The 11,083-nt window shown below is 40.5% G+C and overlaps 1 protein-coding gene across 1 annotated transcript in view; it reads right to left on the bottom strand.

The window, feature by feature from the left end:
* Window positions 1-11,083, bottom strand: part of rin1b (Ras and Rab interactor 1b) — a gene marked incomplete at its 3' end in the record, with an annotated part of 74,783 nt that overhangs the window by 19,278 nt on the left and 44,422 nt on the right. The gene's annotated exons all lie outside the window — the stretch shown is intronic.

Genomic DNA, 11,083 nt, shown 5'->3' with positions numbered 1-11,083 from the left:
CTATTTTGAAAAACATTATAAAATAGTTCAACCGACGTGTCGATGCATTGTGAGCTTGTATAGGGCCACTGTATTTTTGCCGAATGTTCGCCTATTTTTATTTATTTTTTGCTGAATGTCCGACCGTCTGTTATGACATGCCCAGAATAGGCACGTTGCGGCTCATGGTTAAAACACTGTACCTCTGTACTTTTTTTGCAAACCGTTAATAAACTAAGTATTCAATCAATCAATCAATCAAAAAGCATTCTATATTTCCAATACAATCTCAATGTTTTGCCAATAATGTTTTGGCCGTTTGGGCACTTGCACTGGTAAGTAGGGAAAGCCAGTCTGAAAAGGTGGGTTTTGAGTGTGCTTTTGAACATGTCAAAGGTGGGGGCAGCTGTGATGTGGGCTGGGAGTGAGTTCCACAATGAGGGGGCGGCCACTGTGAAGGCCCTGTCACCCCAGGTTCTCTGTGTACTCTTCTCATTCATTCAGTAGTGAAAACAGACACTTGGAAAAAGAGTATATTTATTGATTGATTGAATACTTTATTAACAGTCTTTTTAGAGCCTATAGGCTTGTTTCCATTGTGGTCCTCTGTATAATATCGGAATCGGTCAGAAGAATCTGTATCGGCAGATGTGACCCTGCAAATAATCGGATATCGGCCATAATTATATAATCGTGCACCCCCCCTACTCACGGCCCACTAGTGGGCCCCGGGGCCTCAGTTTGGGAGTCGCTGCTCTATCTATTCTATCCCTCCCTCTCTCTCTCATCCCTCCCTCTCTCATCCCTCTCTCCCTCCCTCCCTCTCTCATCCCTCCCTCCCTCTCCCTCTGAATCGTGCTGCTCTTCAAGTGAGCGTGGGACTGCGATATCTTTTTATGATAAATGATGGGGAGAGAGACGAGAGGAGGGAGAGAGAAAAAAAGCCAAACGAGAATGCAAATGTGTGACGCCGACGCATCGCAAGATAAATCAGAGCTTTGCGGCGGACCACCGTTCACTGCTATATACTGAAGCCTCATCTCCTCAAAGCAGGCCATCTATCAGCACGCAAACACGCACGCACACACACACACACAGGTTTGTATTACTATTCTTGTGAGGAACATCAACATTTTAGGACGGCAATTTTAAGAATGCCATATATAGATTTTTGTTTCAGTAATTTACCATAAGAATAAAGCCCAACAATAGCAGATCTACACACTCACAGTGCATGCCAGTGCACGCCAGTTTTCTGAATTTTATTTTTTCTATATCAGTGGTTCTCAAACTATTTCATGTCAAGGACCCCCAGAATAATCTGTATGTGGCCGCCGACCCCCATCTGAAAATATGTTGTTCCAGGGACCCCCCCCCCCCCCCCCCCCCCCCCAGAAGCAAAGATTAAAAACGTTCGCTCTGAAAAAAAAATATATTGAAAGATTTGCACCACATTTTCAAGATTTCTCAAAAATAGCAGATCTACAAGCTCTGCTATTTTTCAATAGCTAAAGTATAACATATTGCTTAAAACACCAGATCAAGATCTTTTATTTATCCATAAACCTATTTATCATATTCTGCTATACTGGATGTTTGGTCCTCACTAGTATAGAAAGAAAGACGCACGCACGCGCACGTGCACACACACTGATAACTCCATGCGCATGCACGCAGAACACACCCACATACTGTACACCCACAACCGAGCTGTGTGCACAGATGTACACACAACCAAACTAAATGCATATACACTATGTGTGCAAACGTGCACGTGCACAAGCACGTGCACGAGTGGATACTGTAAAATCCCTCAGTGTAAACTTAACTGAAATTTAACCCATTAGAACCGTGAAAGCATCAGTGACATTTTAACCACTTTAACCATGATTCCATACTGTGGCTAATAGCAGATATACATGCTTGTAGATCTATTTTTTGAAAAATCATAAATTAAAAACATTTAATTTAAATTTGAACTCAAATATTTGCTTCCTGGGGTCCCTGGAACAAAATATTTTGAGGTCGGGGTCCGTGGTCAAATAGGTACATAATTCATCTAATTTAGGTGGTCCCTTGATACATATGGAAAGGTTTGAGCACCACTGATATACTGTAGCAACATAAGGTTTTCTGAAAACTGCATTTGTAGAATCGGCATCAGATCTCAATGGATTAATGCAGGATTTTACAAGCATAAATACAAGCACATACAGTATGAGCGCGCGCACACACACACACACACACACACACACACACACACACACAGAGCGCTGCATTGTGGTATATACAGAATAATAACAGCAACTTCTGGCGGCAGATTAATGGGTGTGCGTGTGTCCGTGCACAGCAGAGCTTTGCCAACACCGAGTTCTAAATAGCAGACAATAATGTGAGCGCTGGTGAATGAGGCTGTGTACTGTACTGTACTGTACTGTACGCCGACAAAAACTACTTTGTGTTGACAACAGACAGAGTGCCACAGGAAGCACCACCGCGTCATCATCCCATGCACCACTACTTGGTTGCATGGGAGTGTAAAATTCGTCATTACGACGGCATCAAGGCCCGCCAAAATACATTTTAGTCAACTGTAGATTTAGTCGACTAAAATATTATGACATTTAGTCGACTAAAACTAGACTAACACTAAAACATTCCAGGTGACTAAAATGTGACTAAAACTAAATGAAAACTATTCAAGATACTATGACTAAAATAAAAAACAAAATGTATAAGTTCTGCTATTTTTGAAAAATCGTAAAAATGCGGCAACAAATCTTTGAATATATATTCTTTCAGAGCGAACGTTTTTAAAATTTCGACGACAGGCCTAAATGGGTTAATAGATAGATAAGGGTCCATTTGGTTACCAACTCTCCATCATTTAGCTGCATGGGGACCACCTGGAACCCCCTCAAGGACCACTGGTTGAAAAACACTGCTATACAGCAAAAGACGACTGTCGTTTTCCACTTCCACAGACCTGCATCCTCTGTCTCTCTACAAAGCCGGCTGCTGCTTGGGAGCCAAGTCTGATTGGCTTGTAGGATACCGCTTACAGCAGGGGTTCTCAACCCCTTGGAGGGTCGCTAAATTATTGTGGGGGTCCCCAAATTATTTTCAAAATATATATATATATATATATATATATATATATATATTTTTGCAACTGAATGGCTGGAAAATGGAAAGGAATAGTTTACATAGTACACGCATACACCTTCCCTAATGTATATCTGGTTTCAGTATTTATTCATGGTGTATTGTCTCTATTATTAAGGTTATTGTAGCAGTCAATTTATATTGGGGGTCGGGAGGGGGCGGGGCGGGGGTCCCGAGACATTACCAAAGCATTTCAGGGGGTCCCCGGCCAAAAACGTTGAGAACCCCTGGCTTACAGTACACAATACAATCTAAAAATAAATATTGTTTTGTTTTTTTGTTTTTTGTTTTTACAGTTGCTTAGTTACACACAAAGAACTAAGCATAACTAAAAATAACGCACAACACAGTATAATAATGAAACCCTGACACTCCAGGAGCAGAACCTCAGTCTGCAACAAAACTATATAAAGCACATTCTCAGCCTCACAACGTTTGCAAAGATTTCCTAATTTTCTTTTCACATCTTATGTTTACCTGTGGTACGTACTGTACTGTACTGGACTGGACTGGACTGGACTGGACTGGACTGGACTGGACTGTACTGTACTGTACTGTACTGTACTGTACTGTACGTGTGGATTGATCTACCACTTTTGGACCCTCTGTTTAACCTCATTGTACATACTGTTTTGTGTGTGTGTGTATATATATATATATATATATATATATATATATATATATATATACACAGTATTAGCTACTGTAGCTATTCATACACGTATATGACTACGTAGATATATTTGATTTGCTGTTCTCTTTGGCCTTTTGTCTTCGCTGTTTGATTTTTCTCCTTGCTCCCCCATCCTAAACCCCGCCGCCTTTTCTTCTGAAAACAACAAAAATGATGGAGAATGGAGTCCTCCACCTCCATGTGCCCGATTCTTAAAAAAAAATGGCTTCTAAATCCAGTTTTCCTAAAAAACTATGTTTCTATGTCAGTGGTGCTCAACCTTTTTCATGTCAAGAACCCACAGAATTATCTGTATTTGGCCACGGACCCCCATCTGAAAATATGTTGTTCCAGGGACCCCCCCCAGAAGCAAAGATTTGAGTTAAAAACATTCACTCTGAAAGAATATTCAAAGATTTGCGCCACATTCTCATGATTTTCCAAAAAATAGCAGATCTGCTATTTTTCAACAGCTAAAGTATAGCAGATCCGCTATTTTTCAACAGCTAAAGTATAACATAATGTTTAAAACACCAAAAGGGGTTCCCGCCAAGAATGGGTTAATTCTTCCATTTTTAGATAGACAACAAACACGACAATTTTCACAGCACAGGACCAGATGTAGGCAGAGCACAGATGAGATGCATTGTCATGTGGGGACAGTTGTTATGATACTGTATGAAAGCAGTTTCAACAGCAAGCGCAATTTTCAGTCCCATACCACCTCCCACGGTAGTTTCCCTCCCTTAACCCCATTATGTAAGGTTTCTTTTTCTTTCCCTGTGTGGCGGTGGAAGGTTTACGATCTCCAGCCCTCTCAAAACACACACAGCATCTTTTCGCTATAGCTTTGCTTTTGAGTTGATTGATTGGTATAGGAACTGAGAGTTGAGATTGAGAATATGGTAAATTCCCATTACAACCAATAGTCAGCCCTGAAACATGACGAGCAGACAATGGGCTCCATTTTCGTCACCGCTAAACCCCTTATCCCTAAACTTCTTTGCCTTTTTTACTATTTTGCAAAACATTTTTGAATAGTTAAAATGGCCAGTCTATAGTTCACAACATGTCAATGTAGATTGGCTAGTTGAACTATTCAAAAATGTTTTTCAAAATAGTAAAAAAAAAAAAAAAAGGCAAAATGAAAATGGAGCCCTATATGTCTACTCTACAGTGGAGTAGATTACCCCTTCATCGCTGCAACATGGATCGCGACGGCTCCCGATGTCGCCGACCGACCGAACATGCTCGGTTCTTCATCAACGGGTTCCGACGCGTCGGGAAGCCGATATCGACGGCAAGCGGACGCTTTCAAACTGGCCGACAGCCGACCATCTGGAGCTGCCTTTAGGATGACGCTTATTCAAGCCCTGAAGGAGGAGGCCTGCGACCAGTGTTGCCAGATTTTGCGAAAGAAATAAGCAACCAGGGTCTATACTACGAAAACAAACCCAAAGTACCAAAAGTAAAAGTACTCATTATGCAGAATATCCCATTTTCAAATGCATAGGAATCATTTGAAAATAGCAGATCTACAAGTGAGCTTAAAAAAATGAAATAAAAAATATGGCCTGCCCAACATCTTTTTGCTTATTTTACTGTCCAATGACAAGTTATTATGGAACATATTGCTCCATTAGCATAAGGGCTGATTCATACTCCTATTTTAGAGCCGAATAAAAGTGGGTTCGGCTCTGTAGAGCCTACAATATGACGTCATTTGAGGTTCGGGGGGGCGGGTACCGTCCTAAAGTCGGCTCTTCGGTGCTACTGAAAATTTCTGACGAGCCGAAATCATTTCGGCACTACAGCGCCGAAACAGCTGTAAAATAGGAGTATGAATCGGCCCTAAGTCAGACATCAAACGTACTACATTTCTGCATGTTGTGAAATGGGAACGAGGGACCCCCACAAAAAGACCGGCCCCAAAAGTCGGCGCACACTCATCAGGTGCCCTTTTCTAGGGGTTAATTGGGCACCCCATTCCACCTCAGTGTCTCTGTAACAATTCATTCATTTGACGAGATATGGTGACATGTGGAGTGAGGAAACCCAGCACCTTGTCACCCTCCCAGTTATACGGATTATTTCTAAGCTGTCAGCAGTGATTAAATTTATCACTGGCCCCACTGGAAAATAGACACCACATCAGCAAGTTCACCTCATTCACTCCATACCAAGTATGGTGTGAATGTAAGTATCATTTACACTTGATGCGGCTTATTAATAGATCTATGTTTATTATGGCTACTTGGATACTTGGATGCAATGTGAGGGGGTGTGGGTGGTGAAGGGTACTTAGAGTACCAATTAAAGTAAATTAATACGTACTAATATTTTCCAAATATTACTGTCAAGCTTTTTCATTAACAGCGTTGCAACGTGTCACATTGTAGATCAGTTTTTTTTCCGAATGGCCAAAGTGTTAAGTGGTTACTCTAGGTTTGTGTATTATACAATCTGCAAAGTAACAAGTGACTAAAGCACTTTATTTTATAGTATAGCTACTGAAGTAAATGGTACTTAAGTTACTGCTTTACAACACTTTCATAGGCTTAGCATGTGAGTGTTCTTCAGTACTGTAGTACCACCTGGTATGGATGTTTGTCTGCAGCCCTAAAGTCACAACTGCTGCAACAACTGAACATTTGTTCAAAGATTGTTGGTCAACCACTTCAGAAACTTTATACATCCACGTATGATAACAGCATCCTAAGGTTAGCAAGGAATATCACCTCTAATACTAAGCATGTGTTGTATGGAGAATATAGGTTGCTGCCTTCAGGAAGGAACAATAAAGTCAGACTAAAGAGGTCCTTTGTCCACCAGTCGACCTTGAGGCTTAATCAGGAGTTGTAGTAGCCACGGGGTAATCTAAGCGGTGGATACTGCTCTTGTCTTCATGTCTTTATGTATGTAAATTGTCTAATTCTTTGTTTTATGTCAAATGTGTGTGTTCTGCATACTTGGCTGCTGGGTCGCAAGACAATTTTCAGTGTGAACTGACAAAGTACTATATCATATCATTAAACAGCCCCACGTGCACTAATTGCTACAGTGCAGAGGGAGGGACATGAGTTGATATTAATGGTCTTAACTCAAAATGTATACATCACACATGAGCTTAGATCTGTATCATAATAAATGTGGCCACAGTAGTGACTTCACGAACACAAGGGTCATTCCTCCTGTGTCCTCTCTAGCAAAGACGTGTGTATTGGAAAAGCTGTCCACATGTACTTTGAAGTTGGACAGCTTCAAAAGTATTAAATTGATCATGAAGTTAAACACAGTAATCGATGTTGGGTGAGATCATCGTACCTCAACCTTTTACAGTTTAAATGTAGTGTAAGTTAAAGCATGCTAAAGTAACAAGTAAAATAAAAAAGGGGTTTCATATGAAAATAACATACATTTCCAATAGACTTTATCGGTTGTTTAATGTTAAATATTTCAAAAACTACTATAATATCATCTAATGATTAGATATTTGAATATAATGATATTGCACACGGCTTTCAATGGGTTGTTAATACAGTAGGAAGGAGACATTAGAAACTCTGTTAAGATTCCCTGAAACACACGACCTTGGTTCTGGTGACTGGTGCAGATCTACAATGCGTCAACGTGGTTGTGGTGTGTGTGGCAGGGGGCGTGGTCAAGGTGTCTGTGAGTGGGGTGACAGCATAGATATAAAACAAAATGGATGCCTCATTGGCTGCTGCAGTTCATTGGAGCGACCCGTCTCCATTGAAGGCAGGAAGTCAAGTGGAAGTTCTGGAGGCACGCTGCGTCACCCCCACACTATTCATTCATTTCACCAAAAATGGTGTCCAAAATGCGGAAGTGCAAACGGACGTTCAAGGTTAAACCCCAGCTGCACGGGGTTTCCTCGTCATAACTCCATGGGTCCGCCTGCAGTCCCCACTCTTACCACTAGGGCCGATCGCCTCAACGTTGGAGAGCCTCAAGCCCCCAGGGCTTGGACGTCACTCATGCGACTCCATGTCTCTCACTGTCACTCACTCAAGTGACTACTAGCCAATCAGAGCGCGTCTTTTCCGGGACTTATGTTTCGTGCTCATGCTTCTCAGGAAAATTGTGCCTTCAATTTTGACACATGCCCCAGATCCGGAAGAGGCGTCTACCTTTTTATGTCTATGGGTGACACAGGGCTGGCTCTGCCAGCAGCTCACAGGCGCACCTGCAGCACATTGTGTCAATTAAATGGACAGCTGCTGTGTATATAAAGGTGCTAATGTGCTAATGTGCTTGTGTTCTCGGTTTACAGTGCGAGGCTGGGTCCAGACAGAGAGCCACACAAAACTCCACATTCCTGCCTGTTACTAAAGTATGGTTGTATGGTTGGTTAATGTCACATGGTGACTTGTTACATTATAGTTTTGTCTCCTGTCTCCTGTGAGACGATTTGTTCGATGTCCAGTTTTTCCCAGGGTCCTTCCGTGCCCCGGGTGGTGACTGGCTTGGTATTACTGTGCTTAACTGACCAGCCAACTGGCCTGACCTGAACCCCACAGAGAATCTGGGTTGTATTGTCAAGAGGAAGGTGTGAGACAGACATAACTGAACAATACAAATTAATTTACGGCTGTTATCAAAGCAACCCTGGGCTTCCATAACACCTCAACAGTGCCACTGGCTGATCACCTCAATGCCACTCACTCCCCATTGTCAAAAGTAGCCCAGACCAAGTACTGCATACATTAATATACTTTTCAGATGGGCGACATTTCTCGTTTAAAAAAACATTTTTTTAGTGGTCTCGTAAAATATTCTAATTCATTGAGATAGGAGTTTTTGATTTTCATGAGCTGTACGCCATAATCATCAAAGATCAAAACAAAAAAATGTTTTAAATACTTTACTTTATGCACAATGAATTGAGAATATATGAAAGTTTCACCTTTTGAATTATATTACGGAAGAAAATGAACTTTTACAAAATATTCTAATTACTTGAGATGGACCTGTAGATTTGGGTTTAGGCTACTTTGCCTGATTTGATAATAGACAAGCTGTGACAACAGACTTGGACTGTATTCAGCTGTGTGAGAGAAGAGCTGCGTTTGCAATTAAACATGGAAGGTGTCGACGAATGTTAACGAATGTATTTATGGTGAAGTGTAATGTTGAAATGTGATGAGCACAAGGGAAAGAAATGACGTTGAAGTTGAAGCAAGTTTTTTATGGACTGGTCAAGGACGTTGAGCGATCGAGTGCCAGTGCTCCTACCTTGAACTTGAAGCCAGTGCCATTAAAACAGCTGATATCTGGACATCTAACTGTCTGAACTGTGACTCTGACTAAAAACAATACATAATAATGATATCAAAACCACCAAAAGATAACTAAAGGAGTAAAGCTTTAAGTTTCCTCCTGAAACGAAGTGGAAGTGTGAAGCATACAATGAAAATACCAGTGGTGAAAAGTGGATGATTACATTTACTCTAATGTACAATTTTGGGGTACTTTTACTTAAGTGGAAGTATTTCCAATTTTAACACATTTACGTATTTACACTTTCCTCACTGAATATTAAAATAATGTATCTGACAAGTACAATACATGTATGCTGTGATGTCTATACCAAGCCCAGCGCCCCACCACCCTTGCCAATTATATATGCTATTTTTATTTGACGGCCACTGGCCTCGCACAACAACAAAACATTTCCAAGATGCACTATCAAGTATCACACAGGAATGGTCTGGCTATACGGATGCTATTGCAATGTCAACAAGAAGTTGGAACCATTAACCCATTCTAGGCGGGAACGCCTTTTGGTGTTAGCATTATGTTATGCTTTAGCTATTGAAAAATAGCAGATCTACAAGCTCATAGCGCGGCACCGAGTGCCGCGCTATGAACTTGTAGGTCTGCTATTTTTGAAAAGTCGTGAAAATGTGACGCAAATCTTTGAATATATATATTCAACGATTTTAACTCAAATCTTTGCTTCTGGAAGGTCCCTGGAACAACATATTTTCAGATCGGGGGTTGGCGGCCGATTACATATATTTTTGGGGGTCCTTGACATGAAAATGTACGAGAACGACTGATATAGAAACATGGGTTTTTCAGAAAACTGTCAGGATTTAGAAGACATTTGTAGAATCGAGCTCGGGTCTAAATAGGTTAAAGGCCATTCCTACTTTTACTTTCTGCATAGCATGCAATTAGAAACTCAATATATAAGCCATGCTGAGGCGGCCGACCCACTGGACCCACTGGACCCACTGGACCCACTGCAGAGCTGATCGGGGTTTCATTCGGTGAGTGAGAACTTCATCATGTCCTTCATAGCCCTATTAATGTGCTAGATATCTAAGCTATGCACATTAGTCGTATCAATGTTTTAGAGGTTGTTAGATGATCCTAGTCATATAAACCATAAACATGTTAGCATTTCGTGTTTACGACTCCGTAGATAGTGCCACATAGCTACAAACATCTTCCACATACACACACGCAGCAGGCTGCCTAATTGGACAGCATGATTGATGTTAGATTATACAGATTGAAATGATTGACTGTGTAGTCTCTTATTTATAATTATGTGGGGGTTTTTTTAGGCCAGATTGGAATTGGCTTTTGTTCATTAATTTCTATTTAGACATTTCAATTATGTTATGATTAGTTAAATGATCATTTGCATTGCATGTACTTTTATCTACTGGAGTTATTATTATTATTATTATTAGTATTATTAGTATTATTTTAATTTAGCAATATTTGTAGTACTTGAGTACAGTTTGGATAGTCTAACCACCTCTGAATGTAACCTTAATTCATAAAATGGAATAGTAAAGTGTATTAGAAAAGGGGATAAAATCTAGCATTGCTTCAGTAAAAAAACAAAAACATGGCTGTAATGGCAAAAAAAACAACTTGGTGAGATTAGAAAACGGCAAATGACAAACAAATGAAAAGAACTGAATGGGCAAGCATCATTTAACTTCATTGCATGTGATAATTATTGGTTGGAATGGATCACTCTTTCAGATGTGGAACTAATGAGCAATTTAAAAATGTCTCTCGGGAAGTGTGGAAAGAATGAACAATAGGATTCATATAATGTAATTCATGATTATGAATTGTATTAAATCATTCAACTTATGTTAATGATGTGGGTTTTTTTTTCCCCACGCAGGAGTTGCACACAAGGTTTCACTGCTACGGGCAGAGGGGAAAAGTGAGTGTTCATAATTCTTCTACTAAACCTACACTAAGCGATAACCATAA

This window comes from Electrona antarctica (assembly GCF_951216825.1).
Source record: "Electrona antarctica genome assembly, chromosome: 21".
Classification (NCBI taxonomy): Eukaryota; Metazoa; Chordata; class Actinopteri; order Myctophiformes; family Myctophidae; genus Electrona; species Electrona antarctica.
This window is presented reverse-complemented; position numbering and strand designations above follow the sequence as displayed.